The sequence below is a fragment of the Planococcus citri genome, chromosome 3 (assembly GCF_950023065.1).
Source record: "Planococcus citri chromosome 3, ihPlaCitr1.1, whole genome shotgun sequence".
NCBI classification, from domain to species: domain Eukaryota; kingdom Metazoa; phylum Arthropoda; class Insecta; order Hemiptera; family Pseudococcidae; genus Planococcus; species Planococcus citri.
Window position 1 is genome coordinate 48,941,388 of NC_088679.1, and position 18,551 is coordinate 48,959,938.

The window sequence follows — 18,551 nt, forward strand, 5'->3', positions numbered from 1 at the left end:
GCATATATATTAGCGTGGTCGACTCTATTCTGCTGTTTGTTTCTCATTCCTTTAACCTAATTGTTTTATTTACTACATTCTACAAAATGTTTCGTCTTAAATGGAACTGAATCAACTTCTGTTCCTTGCAATGGTTCCTAAAATAGGCATACCTAAATATGTTTTTATTATGGTATGGGAGTAAATGACTCTGTATAGTTTCTTCGTTAGGGTTGTCCACATTTACACAGCAAAACTTTTTTTGTTAAATATTCACTGTCTCACCCGCTCATTTGTTTCCTTTAGGTGTAGATAGTACACAAAAAAAATTTCAGCCAAATCCGTGAAGATTAACCCGTGCCCCCGGGCCACTCAATGTCCTTATGGGAATTAACATAGGATTGTACCTGTAAAAAACACAAAACTTCAGTTTTGACCGAATTTCTTTGAAATTGATGGTTTGGAGCATAAAAAGCAATAGTGTGAACAACTTCAAAGTGTTTTGACAAATTTTCAACTCCAAGGGGTCCATTATTGAGGAACCACAAACCCCCAAAAAACGCCAAAAACCGCAATTTTCACGATATTTGGGGGTTTGTGGCTCCTCAATAATGGACCCCTTGGAGTTGAAAATTTGTCAAAACACTTTAAAGTTGTTCACACTATTGCTTCTTATGCTCCAAACCATCAATTTCAAAGAAATTCGGTCAAAACTGAAGTTTTGTGTTTTTTACAGGTACAATCCTATGTTAATTCCCATAAGGACATTGAGTGGCCCGGGGGCACGGGTTAATCTTCACGGATTTGGCTGAAATTTTTTTTGTGTACCATCTACACCTAAAGGAAAAAAATGAGCGGGTGAGACAGTGAATATTTAACAAAATACGTTTTGCTGTGTAAATGTGGACAACCCTATTCTTCGTAATAGCTTTTGCATCGATATTAAAATAAATTTCCACTTTTTCTACATACCTATACCTACCAATCTATTTATTCATTTTAGTTTCAATATTTTGCATACTTGGGTAGAAAATGGTGCTCGTGTAATTGAGACCTTGACATTTTATTCATAGAAAATGACTCGTAGCCTACCTGTTGTATACATGCTTACTTGAAACAAATTCAAGTCAAATGCGGAAAAAGTTTCAACACAATGATGAGTTAGGTAGCAATGAGTTTTCATCTCTCTTTAGAACAAAAATGTCAATAAAGCTTAACGTTGTTCCTTTTCCCAGTGATTAGCTACAACTTAAGATGGGGGGGGGGGAGGCCAAGGAGTCCATAAACTCATTAAATGATAGTGGCGATTTTCACATTTTAATACTCCATTCGAGTGAAAAAAAGTTCTGTTACGAACTTTATTACCAACGGCTATACTGACTTTGCATCATTTTGGAAATTCCATCTTGATCTGTAAGAATTTTATTTTACTTACATGCACTTTCTGGATTACTCAATGAGCTGAAGTGATATAGGTACTTACCTTTGTGGAAAAATAGTCGACTCGACATTTGGTGAGCGATCTAATCGAAAGCGAAGCTAAAACTAAAAAGACAACAATATTTTACAGATAAAAAAGATCATCCATTAATGAGTTGATATGAATGTAACTGTTTGTCTTTGACAAAGTTATATAGTTTTCAAATGCTTCTAGGTGAATTTTCAAAACATTCAATTGGGTGAAAATTGTCAATGGCTTTCTTGAAACCGTCGTCGTTTTCCCCGGACTATTTAATCGACACGCAGACATCAACAAATTTCGAGTGATTCGAAACATGTTGATGAATTCTGACAATTCGATATAGGGACTTAGGTACCTCAAATTTTCATTGGGATGCTCTCAAGAGATTTTTTGATTTTTTTTAGGTACTCAAAATTTGCTAGACCAATTTTTATGGCATTTTGTTCAAAATTTCATGAGAAGAATTCGATTCATCTGAAAAAATCTAAATCGGAGACTTGGTTGAACCAAGTTTTGGATTTCATCTTTGAGATTCCTTTCAATTTCATAATTTAAATCACTGGAAAGGTATGCCGATTTTCTTGAGATGTTAAAAAATAATATATTTCAGTATGTAATTCGATTGGTATGGTAATGTATTATAAATACGCTTTGTGTTACCTAAATCAGTATTGGATTGTGTTGATAAGGGAATGAGGTAGGTATGAGAGCAAACTTTCAGGTTTGCTCATCACCCTCTGATAAAAATTAGTAGGTAATCATAATGATATTTTAAAAACAGATTCAAGCATTTATGGTTTTAATGCGCCTAAATTTTTATAAAAAAAATATCATTTTTTACTGGTCTATATTCCTTGTAAGCAGGTAATTTTTTAAATCTATAATATAAAATTATTCTTTATGTCTGAGCTTGGATGGAAGGAGATAATTTTCTATATGAACTAACCACGTGCACCGATCATTTTTATTTTTATTTTTTTTGTAAAATAAAACGAAATGTATACAGATTTAAACACTCTCTTGCATTACCTATTCTTTATTCTGATGGTAAAGGCAAAGGCCTTAAGGGTGAATAATACCTATATCAACAGCGTTGTATTTCTACCGCTAGCGGAATCTTGCGGCGTTGTTATGAACTATCGCATAGAAAATGAAATTCTTGGATGTGTGGCGTTTTACCTAAATGTAGAACAAATCTATCGCGTACAGCCCTACTATAGATTTTCATAAAACAGCGCTAGTGTGGAGTTTCTCTCTACCCGTGGATAGATTTTAAAAGATCAATCTGACGTTGATTTTGATCATTTTTTATCATTCATCATTCAGCCATTATTGACAATACCATTAAGTAAGCTTACTTACTTCGTTATTATGTCCTTGAGGAAATTCTCGATAAACAAAAATTGCAATAAAATTGTAACTTTCAGGTTATCTACCTAGGTATATTTGCATATTTACTGAATTGATGTGAAAATTTTCAGTTCTGTTCTGTGCACCAAGTCGGTAGGCGACTATATTAGGCGAGTACCTATATGAGATTCAGAAAAGCAGAATCATTCGATTTACCGTTTCAATTTCTTCTTTGCTTTTAAAAAGTTGCAAGACGTCCGTAAAATTCGTATTTTCATTTTCATTTTTTTTTCAATGAATGAGCGACGCATTTTTACTTGCATTAAAAAACTTTACAATTAAGTTAATTGCACATGAGAATAAAATTTCCATGCTCCTTTTTTATCTCTATCTACTGCCTTAAATATGGAGTATCGTGTTCAACTACTTTTTATTTGCCTCCTAGTGTGAATTGTGTGGTAATTTGAGTGATGATATTTCATTCGCATAATACATAGAAGGGAACGATATATAATAAACATAATTTATGGTGTAAAATAGAAACACAATTCGATACCTTTTAACTAAAATATATTTACACGAAAGGCTATCGCCTATCGTGATAATATTTATGATCACGAAAGATTATAAAAATGAACAAATTTTCCAAATCGTATTCTTCTTTTAAAGGAATTAAAAACCAGTTAGTAAATTACTTAACTGTGATAGTTTAATAGTTATAGAACTAGTTTTCAAAACTACGAGTTTATTCTTATTCATTTAGGTATCAAATGAAATCATAAAAGTATACGCTTTAAAACATCGTGTTTCAAAGTACACCTGCTTTTGTCGATTATAAAAAAAAGCCTGTGGGTCATTCATTGCCGACAACTTCTCTGTTAAGTAAAGAGACAAAATATGCCTGTTCAACCTGTTCCTATATATAGTGAGCAATCGATTATGCCAACGACCTAATTCAAAAAAGGGTAGAGTTCAATGGAATTATCTTACATGGCTGAAGAATCGTTGAACTGATCCGATGAACGAAGAATCGGCAAGCATTTAAAAATCACTCTTGATCATATAGGCATCTGAACCTATTTTCTAAAAAATACTACATACATACCTGAATATTGAATCGAATGAAATGATTTTTTTTTATCTATTAGTACGTATGGTTTTTCGAATTTTATCGGAGATAGGTACTTAATTTTATACTTGAAATAAGTGAACCTATACACATTAATCTTATGACAGCCTATTGGTGTTTGATTAGATAGGTACTCAAATAATGTATTTTAAAAATGAATGACCATTGCTTTTAAATGAGCATTATAATTATAGCCTACCTAATATAACAACTGTAGGGTAAATGTGCCTAAGTTTGCGCACCTAATTTTTAAACAGTCACTACTTTTTATGAAAAGGAGCTAGAATATTGAAATTTGTACAGAAGGTTCTTCAAACATTTGGCTATGATTTGCGCCAGAAATAAAATTTTTAATCGATTTAGTTTTTGATATTTTGACCAAAAACCAAAAAAAGTCAAGTGCGCAAACTTAGGAATAAGCCTTCCTAAGATTGCGCATTCACCTTCCCAAGATTGTGCATCAGTGAAAAACATAGAAATTCGTCAATATTGTTTAATTAATGATGAAAGCAAGCAAAATATCTCACAAGAACGTGCATTTGAAACTTCTGAGTGAACCACACTGGAAATGCGCTCATATCTGGTATTTCCAGCATTACACCCATTTTTCCCTACCTTTTGACAAGGAGTAAACTCGATAGTCGATACACATATAGAAGGTGTCATTTCATTCAAATAAATTGAATTCTCAATAAAAATTTCGAAAAGTATCATTATTATTCTAGAAAAGTAGCAAAAAATGAAAATCGCAATCTTAGGCACAGGGGTGTTTTTTTAAAAAATTGAAAAATTGAAACCTAATTAAAGCAGAAAATACTTTAAATATGTGCTTGTTATAATCCCCAGTCAATGACGAATCTAAAAATAGCTTATTTAGATCTCTACTGCCATTTCCATAAAAATGGTCGCGTGCGACTTTTATTGGAAAAGTTATAAAAAAATTTGAAAAAAAAGTTTTTCGCTTGTCATTTAGCAACACTTCGTGCTACCATCACCAAAAAGCGTCATGTATGGTCATTTTGATTATTCTTTCAAGTAAAGGTGGTATCAATGTTGTAACTCTCACTGGTTCTGAGAAATCGTTACTGCGCAATCTTAGGAAGCGCGCAAACTTAGGCACATTTACCCTATCTAATTAACACAGCTATACCTTAAATTGAGATTTCATGATTTTTATAAACTTTTTGTAAGAAATAGATATTTCTATTAGTCCAGACTATTACTTGAAAGCTATCAATATTCAATATTCAACATTAATTGAACTCCTGTAGGTAATAAGGCAAATAGGTACCCATCAATTATTGCAGGGTGTACAAAAATTTCGAGTACCCCAAAGGTTCAGAAACAATTTGATATTCCTATCTACCTAAACTTAAATGATTGAGTTGCTGTTTTGATTAAATTTTATTAAGTAGGTATAGTTTTTTTTACACGGATTTTGGCAGGTTTTCGAGAATCTGGATGTTGACAGATTTAGAATCCACTAGAATCTGCTAGGGTTGGAATTAAAAAGTGTTTTAAAAAGAGATTCAAAAAACGTCCAAAACTCAGATTTTCGAAAATCCTCGTAAAAAAACATACTTATTATTAGATAATTTAAAAAGATACCTACCTACTAAGTGTTGAACTTCAACAAAATTTAATTCAGTATGAAAAATAACATCGCTACACTGCACCTACCTTCGAAAAATGAAAACTTGCAGTCCGTAATTTGTTCTGTTATGTGCAAAAAATCTACCACTTTCTGGAGCGACAACGCTATCTATAAAAATATGCAGGAGATATTTCATTCCAATTTTATGCGAAGAACAGCGATATCAAGCAACTATCAAGACTGCAAAATTAATAATTTCGAAACAAGTGCGATAGAGTGCGCAACATCCTATTTTCGATTTTAGTGCTATATACAAAAATTCAGGCAAAAGCTGAAGCTAAACGCTCGATCGTTCTTCTTCGTTTTACTTCATTTTATTTCGACTGGTGTCCTTAATAAGCTGATAAGTGCGTTGCGTTCTGTGTTGTACATCGTGTATGTTAATACGTTGCTCCCAACCGCCATGTTAATCTTTCAAATGTTTTATCCCACGTGTTAATTTTTTTTGTCAAGTTTCATGGTTTGCTCAACTCATCAAATGTACGAATAATGTTGCAAAGTGCTTAATGAAACTCAGTCTTTCGCTGCTTGAGATCTTTCTGAGAACCACGTTCGGTAAGTTTCTGTTTCTGTTTCATTACTCAAATGATGTATTATGTAAAGTTATGTTTTTTGGCAGCGCTATAAATATCAGTGTTCTGGCTATTCTCAACATCTCGACTACTCAGGTGGTTAATTTCATTGATAGATGACTACTAATGGTTTTACTCGTGCTATTGCTATTTGCTATTACGTTAGATAATGGAATTGTTATGTCTTGGTTTAATAGCTTCTGTTGATGTCTACTGTTTCCATTTAGCTACTGCATTTTTGTCATTTCGTAGTGGATTATGGATTCGTTGTATTAATTTCTTGCTGTAATGATATGCAAGTTATAATGTTCATTTTTGGTATCAACGTGGTAGAATGATGAAAGAGAATGAATGAATTGATTGAACTTTACCAAGTTTGATATCTTTTGGTGCTGAACATGCTGATTATTGGTGCCGGTGATGTACTTTACTTATGAAGTAGGTATCTATGTGCCTACCCATCATCTTACCTACCTTTTTTTAGATCATCTAATGGGAACTTTGGATTAAGGTGAAATAGGCTCTTTCGTCGTTTTCAATTTGGAGTAATTTGTACATACGTACTCAAGTATCTGCCTGGAGGTCTGAATGTAATGTGTAATGAATCAACTTCTATTTCGAGTGTATGTTTTTCTGAAACAGTGTAGGTATTCGTTTTCATGGATGACTGACTTTCCAAACATGTGCATTTACTACACCCAACGCTCTGCTAGTGAGTAGCACCCAACTCATTAATAACTATACACGTTCCTTCGAAATGTGTTTCTGTCTGAAATCCGAAATTAACGTTCTGTAGTAACGTACCATCGTCGAAGATTACGAGGCCCACGAAAAATCCACTGAATCCGAATCAAGTCCTGAAATTTTTAATTAAAATTTACGATCGAAACGTTACTCTCACGGCGAAATGATTTAACGCTTTAATTATTGTCATTGTTCATTTTAGACGCACGCTGTACTTATGCGTTGTTTGATTTTAACGGGTACCTGCAAATTTCGAAACATTCATTTTATATTCGTTTGGTTCGGTTTATACGATGAATTTTATTCACCTCTCTGGTCTGATGTATGCGTGATAAACGCGAATGAAGCAACAGTTGGTTTTCCCGCAAAATTCTTCCTTAATTGTATTACAGTATTAGTCGTAATTACGTTCGAGTTAATATTATTTCGCAGCCAAGCTAACCGTTCGATATGGCAGCACTGCTGCAGTAACCATTATAAAAATGGGCGTTTCTTTTGCTCACTTGTTACCCGCATGTAAGAGAGGAATAGAACTGGTAAGGTGTTTCGCCGAACTTTGGTGGGGTTGATTTTATTCTTTAGGGGTAAACTCGTGAGGAGAATGAAAAGCTGAACCCAGGCTTATCACTTTACACGAGTTAAGTTAACCGCTTTTCCAACTATTGCCTATTGTCGTGGAAATACTTGCGATTTTAGTGATAGTGTGAGTTTTTTGGTTTTTTTGTTTTACATGTAATGTGTGAGTACAGCTTAATTGACGAACGTTGCGTCGAATTTATTCGCTAATATTTTTGCTTAAACAAATGATGTGTCGATGTATCCTTCATTACGGATTGGGTAACAACTATCAATAGGTACTCGTACTCTCATGTGTGAGAATGGAAGGTTGTTCTAGATGGAGTAATGGGCGAGGTAAGCTTTCAAAGATTTTTGTTTTATTGTATTTCTGTTTGTTATCAGTTCATTAACTTCTTTATAGCAGAACTGCTGAAATTAAGGATGTAAGGCTGAGCTCACTCAATTGACTGAGAAAAGAATTCATCATCTTATACGTCCTGGTGAGTAGAGCTGTACAACAACCGGAATTCGAAAACTCGGATCTTTAGCATCCGAGTTTCCGAATATCCGGTTGTCAACCGGATTCCAGGAATCCTTTGTTTTTTTTACTGTTTCTGTGACTTTTTTTTGGATTTCGAATCTCTGCGTTGGAAAAGTCACAGAAACAGTAAAAAAAAACAATGGATTCGGCGAATCCGGGTGTCATCCGGTTAATCGGTTAAAGCAGTAACCGGATGGCATATTCCGATTTCATTCCGATTATCCGGTTGTTGTACAGCACTACTGGTGAGGTACTACGTATTACCCACTGATTAGTGTGGTGTAATTGAGAATTAAGAAAGTGAACTTTACTCGAGGAATTTGGTTAGAGTTTCCCTGGGGACATGAATGCAGCTTCCTTCGGTTACTAATTTCCTTTTTGGTTTCAACTTTCAGTAAGTGTGTATAACTAGGAAATTGTAGTAATAATGAATTGGTCCATGTTACTGCGATGAACATTTTAAATGAAGGTTGAAACTTGAAAATTGAAATAAGCAACTTTGAAGCCTGTTCTCGTCTCTGTAAATAAGTAACCCCCTCCCCGCTCCTCCTTCTGTTATCAATCGTAGTGAAGTACTGTCTATCTAGTATCTAGTTCCAGGTTCCCCATCATTGCAAAAACTATTATTTAGATAAAAATTTGCAATCAAGTACTTTTCAGTGCACGGAAACAAAGTCGATCCACCGTCCTTGAAATTTTATCTTATCAACAGCTACGTATTATTTTGGCAAGGGATACATTTTATCTTACATCCCCAGAACCATCCTCACTTGTAAGTTGTAAATGACTGTTTGCCACTGTCTAATGAATTTTAAGAATCACGGTTTCTGTTTCTTTATTCTTCAAGTGCTTGCTATTCTAACGTTGTAATCTATACAACTATCTATACCTATAGTTGAAAACCCATTCTTCATGATTTTCACTATCTATCTCCATGGTTATCTTTTCAACTGTGTACATTTTCAAAAAGAAATTTGAAGTTTGATTTCAAATATTTGTATTTTTAAATGAGAAGATAATGACGGTGCAAAGAAGCCTCTTCTGTAACTGGCAGTACTTTTTTCTGTTCAAAACGATTTATATGTATTTCGTAAAATAATGTTGATTTTCACTAAACAAGTACGTGATTCCGCGTAATTGAACCGTCGCGTCGCCGCGTCAACGGAAATTATGCGATATGGACTGAAACAGCGAAGTAAATGCCGGATGCAATGTTAGAGATTTATCAGTATTCTATGAAACATTGATGAGATTCTCTTATCAGCGTTGTAACGTTTTAATTTTTTCCGTTAGAATTAATATCACCACCCGGAAATGACTATATTATTTGAAATAATTTCATTTAATCATCTGCGCAGCAAATTTAGTTCAAATTTGAGGATTTTGTTAGAATAGATAATTTAATCGATGTAGAGTTTGTCACTTGTGTTTTTTTTTTTGGTGAGATTTACATTTTACAGTGTGCTCAGCCCCCTCCCTCACACTAAATTTTTGTTTAAAATGTTGAAAAGTGACATGGAATAGGAGTTTACAATTTACATGAAACGAACTCAAGTCTTCGTCACGGTGACTCAGGGAGTCAGAGTGAGTGTGAGAACATATCAGAGTGTTACAAAATTAAGTATTTTTTTCTGTTTTGATTTCTCGATGGATGTTAATTTATTTAGTATAATGATTTAAGTTCATGAATATTGAGTGAATTTCAAGACAAACATTTGACAATCCTATGAGATTTAATTCTAAATTATTTTTTCAAATTTCGATGATTTATGGTTGAGTATTGATGGTTATTGACTTGTTGGCTGCAGTCCATGATTGTTTGCTTCGAGTGTTAATGCAAGCATTGATTTTTAAATGAAAAACTAATCAGAATCAACTGAACTATCGCGATGCAGTACCTATTTCATTTCTGCATGTCATTATTCTTCATTTGAAATAACGAAAGTGTTCAAGGACGTACATGGTTTATTGACCCAAGTCGTCTCGTGTTTTTCCAGAAAATCAGTAGAAGCTATTAAAATTCATTATTTTTGCTGTCATTGTTTCAGTAGATGGGTAAGAGTGATAATGGGAGCATTTCTTTTGTGAGGAAATGAAGTATTGTTAGGAGGCATGTGATCAAAATTAAATTGTATCATTTTTAAAATGGCAGTCTTGCGGTGAAGGGATGAGGTGGTACGAACTGTAAAATGGTATCAAAAAACCTGTAGTATATTGTACGACACTGTGAACAAGTGAAAAATTTGAAGGAAAAAAAGGTACTTAGGCCAGTAGCTATCACTTAGCATTTAGCAGAGACTCAAGGCCAAAGCCAAACTAATGAAGTTGTATTTTGTAGGATTCTATTTTGGAAATTTTTTTTGTTTTTAATTTCAACTTTTTAATGGGAATAAGGAATAACAAACCAGTACATATTTGCATGGTAGAAATGTTACAATATTGTTGAAAAAAAATTATTCATTTTCCTTAAATTTTTGGTATTATCATAAAGAAATGATAAACTACGATCTGCTAATATAAAAAAAGTTGTCTTCATCTGTTATGTCGTAAATGCTTATAATATTGAATTAAGAAAGAAAGTTGGGAATTATTTTATTTTTGATGGAACTCTTTTTATAATTATATTGTATAATAAAAGACACTTTTTTGATACCTGGTGCAGAATCACGTGTGTGTGTACAGTTTTGTGTAAAATTTTGTTCACCCTGTCACGGTAACAGCTCGAAATTTAATAAATTCCTGCATTTTTTACACTTGCACATCAAGAGAAACCTCAAAAATAAGAAACAAAAAGTGAGAAAGTTCTTTTAAAAAAATATGTTCTTTCTCGCGAGTGAATTTAGCAAAGGGCGGGAAAAAATCTCATCCTATGCATCGTACGACGTGGCGCGCACCTTGTTCAATCTGATTTCCCCTCTTTTGATCTCGTCGTCGTCGTCTTGACGTTGCGGCGGCAACTTTCTCCCCTCCAAGACGCTGACTTAGACGGAAAAGTGACGTCTTTCGGTGACGTTCGCTTTTCTTCGGCTTTCTTCGGGTATAGTGGTTTCGAGACGTGGCTTGTTTTCTGCGGTCTGTTACATTCCACCGTTCGGTATGCTTTTTCCCGCCGAACAGTTTCATTCTTTTTTTGCGGGCCAGTCGTCGCGAATGATGAAGTTTTCGTGCACCTTACATTACACCGTGTTCTGTTCTTGCCCTTGCTCGGCTAAATATGATTTGATTTACCGGCTTTTTTCTAGTACTAGTGTCACTCTGTTTCTTTGGTAAGTGTTCCTTTTTAGTATAATATTTTGTATTATGTATTTTTTTGTTTTGTTCTTGTTCTTTACATATTTGTGGTCGCGATCCGAGTAAATTGTGATTTATTTTTCGAAGTTTTGTTGTTGACTGTAAATCGTTGTTGGTTTCCGAGATTTCTGAAAGGAGACGGACAATCGCTCGTGTGGTCGTAACGATTTCAGTATGTTGATTTACACGATACGATTTTTTTTTCAACGGTGTGGTTCGGCCTCAGTATGGAAATTTATGTATTAGTTACGATAAGGAAATGATTTCCGATGTAAAAAAAAAATCAAAGTCACGCGTGAATTTCAAAGTATTGTGCTTCGGTCATTGCGTTCGTTCATTTGATTGCTGCCGTGTATGGCTGGTTCGTTTTTATAAATAAATTTTTCTCAAATCGACTCAAGTTAGTACTCGAGCTTCGAATCGAAAATATTTTCAAACTCATGCTCTAATTACGCGAAAGCTTTTCCGTAGCTGTAATTTCAGCATGGCTTTTGCAGATGGCAGCACGAGTTGTTCATGTAATGGTAAGATTTTATTTTTATACGTGTTCTAAAGTTATGTCGGCAATATTTTATTTTAAATACGGTTCGAAATACTCTTCTTGGTCATTTTTTCCTACCGTAATCGTATATTTTTATCGGAAGTGGCCTCAGGTTGGGTTTTTAAAAAGTTCCCCAAAAAAACGTGGTTGCCTTATTATTGAATTTTTTCAGGCTATGTGCCAACTTTTACACTGCGATTATCCAAATTATTGTGCTGAAATTTAACAACGTATCAGTTATTGAAAATTTTTCTTCGTAATTTTCCACGCTTATTATGCCTCGTTGGTCAATTTTATTTCGCTTTTTTTTTACCGAAATGAAGTTTGAATTAGCCTGAAATGAAAGTCCATATTACGGAGCCATTTTTCACGAATTCACGAGTTGGTGTGAATTTATCCATTGTAAAGAAAAATGCTTATCAGAAATGTTGATAAAGTAATCATAGGAGGTGATAAATTATCTCAAACTACGTTCTGTAAAATTAGTACGAGGCTATTTTACAATACTCGTTTTGAGAATTTTTGTCTCGACTCATCGTCGCTCTCTCGCTCATAGTGGTATTTTTTCCATAATAATACCTTGTCTACAATGTTCATTCGTCTGTCTCCGTGTTGTCGTGCTATCTTTCATCGCTGGGTAATCAAACATGTACCATTGTGCTATTCTAAACTCGTGTCAATTCTATTTGTAGTTGAAAGAGATAAAAATAAGATAGAGTGAAAAAAGACTCTCTGAACGTGGTTGTGTACTATTTCTCCACTTGTAGGTATCTTTAGCGAACCTTTGAACGAGGAAGAGTGTCAAGGACTTTTATTTATTTAGTGGAGAGTTAGACCCTCGCATAAAAGATTGTGTTTCACCTCGTTTCTTGTAAATTAAACCGAGAAAAGAGCCTTTTTCAGAGATGTAGAATTTCTTGCTACAGGAAACGTAACGTTAAAAGTGTACTCTTTGGAAATCATCATCTGTGATTTTTTTAGCGTGATTTTGACTGCGAAGAAGGATAAGGAGTAGGTAATGGATATTAATTTTGGCATTTAGAGTCAATTTTACAAAAAACTGTTCTATTTCGTAGATTATTCTACGTTTAAAATTGCATTCACGTGCCCACGTGGTGGTAAATCTGTTCTTTATCGTGATCTTGTAAACTTGTTCGAAACGTTGAAATGTTTATAACGTAGAATTAACCAGAATACCTGCACTAGACTCCCATCCGACCCTACATAAACCTTTCGATGAAGTCATATTGTATTATATATTACGTAAAATTTCTTCTTTTCTTTGTTAGCTCGAAAAGCGCATTTCACACTCGAGCTGTTTATCGTTGCAATTATTATTGTATTAGGCATTTCAATCTAATAAATCCGATCCGATCATTCATATTGCCATCTATTATCGTTAATAAATCGACGTTTAATTTGCCTCTTTGTTTTCAATTTGGCGCCAAGTTTGAATTTGTTCATGGCCACGTTATCATGTGGGCGCGCTAACCGTGGTTTAGCTTCAGATAAGTTTTTTTTCTGACGTGTGGGAGTTCCTGTGTGCGTATGTGAAGTGAAATCACTTGTAGGGAGCTGTTGGGTCGCCATGTTTATCGAGTTACTCATTTTGTTGCTCGGTTTAGCGAAGAAAAAATCGTCAGGGGTTTCGGTTTCATCCTCGTCCATGTGTAGTTTGGCGAACGTGGTGAGTAATTTCCTGCATAGCATTGTAACAAATTATGAAGATTTCTTGAAACCATGATGTAAACTGTTGCGTGAAATGAGTAACGTGTTTGAGATGAAATTGTGTTTCAATGTATGAGGCGGTGTCGACGACGGTGGAATTATTTCATTCGAAAGGTCCCAGTTGGGAGATGAATCCATGGCTGGCGAACGGATTTTACGTTCGTACGAAAGGTTATTTTCTTGATAATTACAATAGCGTTGCTTGGAATATATTTATATTTCGCGCCTGGTGCGTGCGTATCATTAAAGCGCAGGAATTTGACGAATTTAGGTAGGATGAAGACACGAGCTCGCGAGCTTAGTATGTAGTCGTAGAGTCGTCGTACAATCGCGCAGTGGTATTTTTTGCTTTTGTTCTGGTGTACAACTATGTATAGTGAAGAAAGGCAATAGAAGAGGTTGTGCAACAGAGAGAAAGAGAGAGCAAAAGGAGGAAGAGAACATTTAAAGAGCACATTATTAAGAGTGCCAAGTTGGAAAATGTGTACGCTTTACGCGACCCTTTTTTTTTTACTTCGGTTGTATATTTCTCGTTGTCGCATCGCTCGCGCACCAGTACACAGATATATACGAAGGAAAGTTGTGTGTAGATGACTGAGAGCGAGAATGAGAAGATTTGGTTGGCAATTTATGATATTTATGACGTCGTTATTTAAAAGAATAACGTATAGGCGTCTTGAGGGATGCTAATTTGGAAAGAGACGCGAATGCGAGAAAAGAGTTCCTTCCCCTTGTGTATTTTTATTTCTTCTTACGCCGGAGCGGAGATGAAGTTTGATGTGTCAACCGACTAGTAATAACGTTGATGTAATTTCTTCGAAATAGACGCGAATTTGTATCGTGATTTTGAGATGAGAAATAGCCCTAGCGCGTAGCATACGTTCGTCGTCGTGAGTTTCTTCGAGTTCGATGGATTTTGCAGACTAGGACTAGACTCGATAAAGATGTTATATCGACGCGGTTGTGGTTGTTTTTATTGCCAGCGGTGACAAAGAGACTGGAGTCAGGGTTGGTTACTTCTTTTTTTCTCGAACAATCGACCTTCTCTTTTATAACGTGCCTTGTGTAGGTAAAGGTATATTCAGAAGAGAAAACCCGAGTTTGTCAAAACACATTAGTCGATTTCACCCCTATGAACAGGAATCTCGACTCTCGAGTACCCTATCTACCTATTTTCTACCTTTTTTTTTCCTCTGCCTCCTTCGAACCAATACCTCTGGTATTATTAACGGTTCAACACCTGATATTTGTCGGAATTCGATTGTGTTCGAAAATGGTATGGCTTTTTTTTGCGGCTAACGGGTATTATCGGATGTTTGGGGAAAAAAGGTATAGTTTACAGTCAATAGTAGGATTTTGTTGAATAGGTGTAAAAGATCTATAAGGCACGTCAAGTGTGTGTTGTGTGCAGTGTTTGCTAAATACCTGACTGAAGAATTGCGTCACCACCGATACCTGTAGGAAATGGTAGCGTGTTGCTTATTCAGACCACACTATCGGAAAGGTATTGGTAATTATATCGTGTTTGGTGTTGAAATTGGTTCGAGATGAATTGATTTTCAATTGCATTTTACACCTTGTATTTTTCTTTTTTCAACAACCAGAGTAATAGTATAAAGCGACCTAACGCCGAGCTTGTTGCGGTGATTCTTTTCGATGGTATTGTTTGTTTTGAGTATTATTCGATGTATTGAGATTATACTCGTGTATTGAGGAAGAAAGATCAATATGAAGGACATTACGATGCCGTTGTTGGTTAAGTAATCGAAGGTTATCGATAATTCTTACGTATCGATCGGTGATGAAGCTGCTGTTGCCATTAGTGTTCGTGCAAACACGATAAGTGACGATGAAGTAATTTTTATTCGCAAAACGTGCTTCGTATATAAAATTATACGAGGATAAAATGTGGAAATTTTGATTTTTTTCAGCGTCTGTAATGAAATCAACTATTGTGGGTATCATTTGCGAATGATTCGTGCTGCTGGGTTGAAATTTGCGAGGATTTGAAGTGATGCTTGAGTTTGGCGTCGAGTATTAATTTTGGCTCGATTTATGTATTTATTAATACGATTTATTATGGTGGAAAGGATTATCGGTGGCATTGACATTACACGATGAAGGATGTCCATCGTTGGCATCTTGGAAGCTCAACATTATTACCTACTCGGATACGTAGGTATTCGACTATTCGTATTAGGCAATAACCGTAGAGTATAGTATTTTTTATTCCAAGATGTTGGGATTTTTCTCGTTTATCGTCTTATCGTTTACGCGATTTCTAAGAATATAAATCGGCTTGCCAGTTAATTTCATCACGATTCTTGGAATTTTCATCGGTTGATTCGCCTTATAAAGTACAATCATAGTTCTTACGATATTGAAATCATCGATGAATAAGTATTCTACATTAGAATGAAATAAGGAAAGAAAAAAAAATTAACGGAAAAATGCCTCGAACCTGCTGAAAGAAAATGACGTGAGAACGATATCCTTACAAGATGGGTTTCTGTAGAGCTCGAACCAGTGAAGAGGGAAAAAATCTCGAGCACCTTTGCGAGTAATTTTTATGCACTCTATGAACGATAATGGGAGTCATTAGTTAAATTTCGCGAGTCTCCGGATGCGGATTTGTGTATGTTTTTTTTCTCGGTTAGTGGAAACAATTCGTTGTTTTAAGGTGTCTGCGAGACGATCGTCAAACGTGCATCGAATTTGTATTCATTTTCTTCTCGCGGTATTCGACGAAATGAAGATAAAGTACCCTCTTGAAATGGAAAACTCGTATATACGAGGATACAATACGCAGCTGGATGGAAATTGTCTCATGTTTTCTCCTTTCTTGTTTTTTTTACGTTTGCTTCTTGCGTTGCTGTTGCTGTTCGCTTTCGAGGAAAAATAATTTAATCCAATTTCTCAGCCCTTATAAGGTTTCATTCGTTCGACGGTGCGATGTGTTTTTCTCTCCCCAAAGAAATGAGATATGCGTTCGCGCCGACTGTACCAAGTGTCGAATACGTATGATAGTAAATCGACTGACTGTGGGTATTTCGAGTTGAAATGGTAAATCGACTGACTGTGGGTATTTCGAGTTGAAATCGAACGATGTGGTTTAGTACTCGTATGTTGAGTGGAGAACCGTAGGGTTTTGTTTTTCTCCTCTTGATTTTTAGTTTCGATATTGAATGGTAGCATTGGTAGCTGTGTGTGCTAGTCGATCGAGACGTAATTGATGGTGTGCTTGTAAAGCGATGATTATAGGCCTTTATTTAATGGATAGCGGTCATCGTTGTGGTTATATTCGATGAAAATGAGCGTAAGAATGGGTAGGTGGAGGAATCGAGGTGGCGAAATTTATTTATTTTTTAAGTATTGGATTGAAAATCATGAAACCTTGTTAGAGGATGCACCAGTCATCAGTCTGTTAGCTTAATCATGTGGAAATGTATAGATTTTGAATTGTTATCCCTTTGGATTTCAATGCACCGATGTATGTATGTATGGATGTTGAAAATTTTCAAACAGGTGTTTGAATTGTGTCGTCGTCGTTGCTGCATTGGGTGTTGCTACCTCGCACAACTACATAGACGTACATGTCTTGATGGAAAACTTGTTCGTACTAATACAGCTGTTTGTTTTTCGCGTGATTACAGATATGGACGCAATTTGAACACCGGATTTTCATCGGGGAATTTAAAGGCAAAAACCAGTAGCGAGGTATAGAGTTCCTACGTTCTGTGATGTCGTAGGAACTTCATACCGTGCTCTTGGTCACGCCATGCTCATCATTTATTATTGCCATTATTTTATCTATAATACTTGCTTTTAATTTGGGCTTCTCGATGTGTTATTTGAAACCTTTGTTTTATACATAAGATGTAATTAGTTATAATTGAAAATTCTCTGTATGTCTTCTCTCACCACTGTTGAGGTACATTATGTTTGAACGTTTAGATACCAATGAACGTGAGATAGAATTGTGTCTATGTTGATTGGAAAAGACCAAGTGGTAATGAGTTCCGTTTTAATAAATGGAAATAAGAATCTTATTTCTAGCGAAATTATCCCTCCTGAACCTTTGCAATTTCTGTGATGAATATTAATACATAATTAATCATTTGTTTACTCTGTTTTTGGTGTTTTGATTTACTTTTTTGGTTTGCGAATGATGACTTTGATATGTGATCTTTTTCATGTACATATATTAGTCGTTGGAGAACTCGAGTGAGAGTCTAGATTCGTAGAAGTCATGTAATGAACTATCTTACATGTAATGAATGAATACCTGCGTTCAAATGAGAATAACATGAAACACTTCTGAGACTTTCTTAAAATTACAGAATCAAAATCTACTTGCCTTTAGCTAGTTTTTATTACCTGTATGTGAATAGATTGTAGACTTTTTATTTGAGGTATTCGTATGTATGGACTAGTCTAGAAACAAACAATTGTTTATCAGATTGATGGCTTTTGAGGCAGCTTATGTTTACTCACCTCCACTTCATGATTGGAACAGAATTTTCATTTTGAATGAACCTGACACATGTTAGGATAGAATCTTGAGAAGTTGAGGCTATTTGAAATGTTATTTTCCTATTTTAATTGCGGATACTCATTCATTGTGTAAAAATATCAAGATTAAATGATCAAATAAATTTAAAAAGAAAAGAAAAATGGAAAAAATTTGTTCGATTTTGATAATAATAATACGAGTATGTAATAATAATAACGTAGGTACGTATTTCATGAATCATTATCCTTTGTTTTTCAATGAAATTTATTTACTTACCTGAAAAAAATTGCTGGGTTTTTTCTTAGGAATTTTTTTTCTCGTGTCCTTCACATTTTCTTCAATTTGAAAGCTAAAAGTTGAGAAAATATTTCTCGTTAGTGAATGAAAAATTGTACGAGTACCTATTATGAAAAATGAATTTCTGCTCAGTCTTCCTCAAATTTGATCTGAAGAGAAGTTTCATTTTTTTTTTTTTTTTTTTACATTTAA

At 34.8% G+C, this 18,551-nt stretch overlaps 1 long non-coding RNA gene across 2 annotated transcripts; it reads left to right on the top strand.

Moving 5' to 3' along the window:
- The first annotated feature begins 5,832 nt into the window (after window positions 1-5,832).
- Window positions 5,833-17,674, top strand: LOC135838617 (uncharacterized). Of its 2 annotated transcripts, none has more exons than XR_010557440.1 (2): window positions 5,833-6,129; window positions 17,203-17,674. It is a non-coding gene; the product is annotated as an uncharacterized LOC135838617 (long non-coding RNA). The 2 variants fall into 2 exon arrangements; XR_010557441.1 differs by lacking the exon at window positions 5,833-6,129 and adding an exon at window positions 7,812-11,255.
- The last annotated feature ends 877 nt before the right edge of the window (window positions 17,675-18,551 follow it).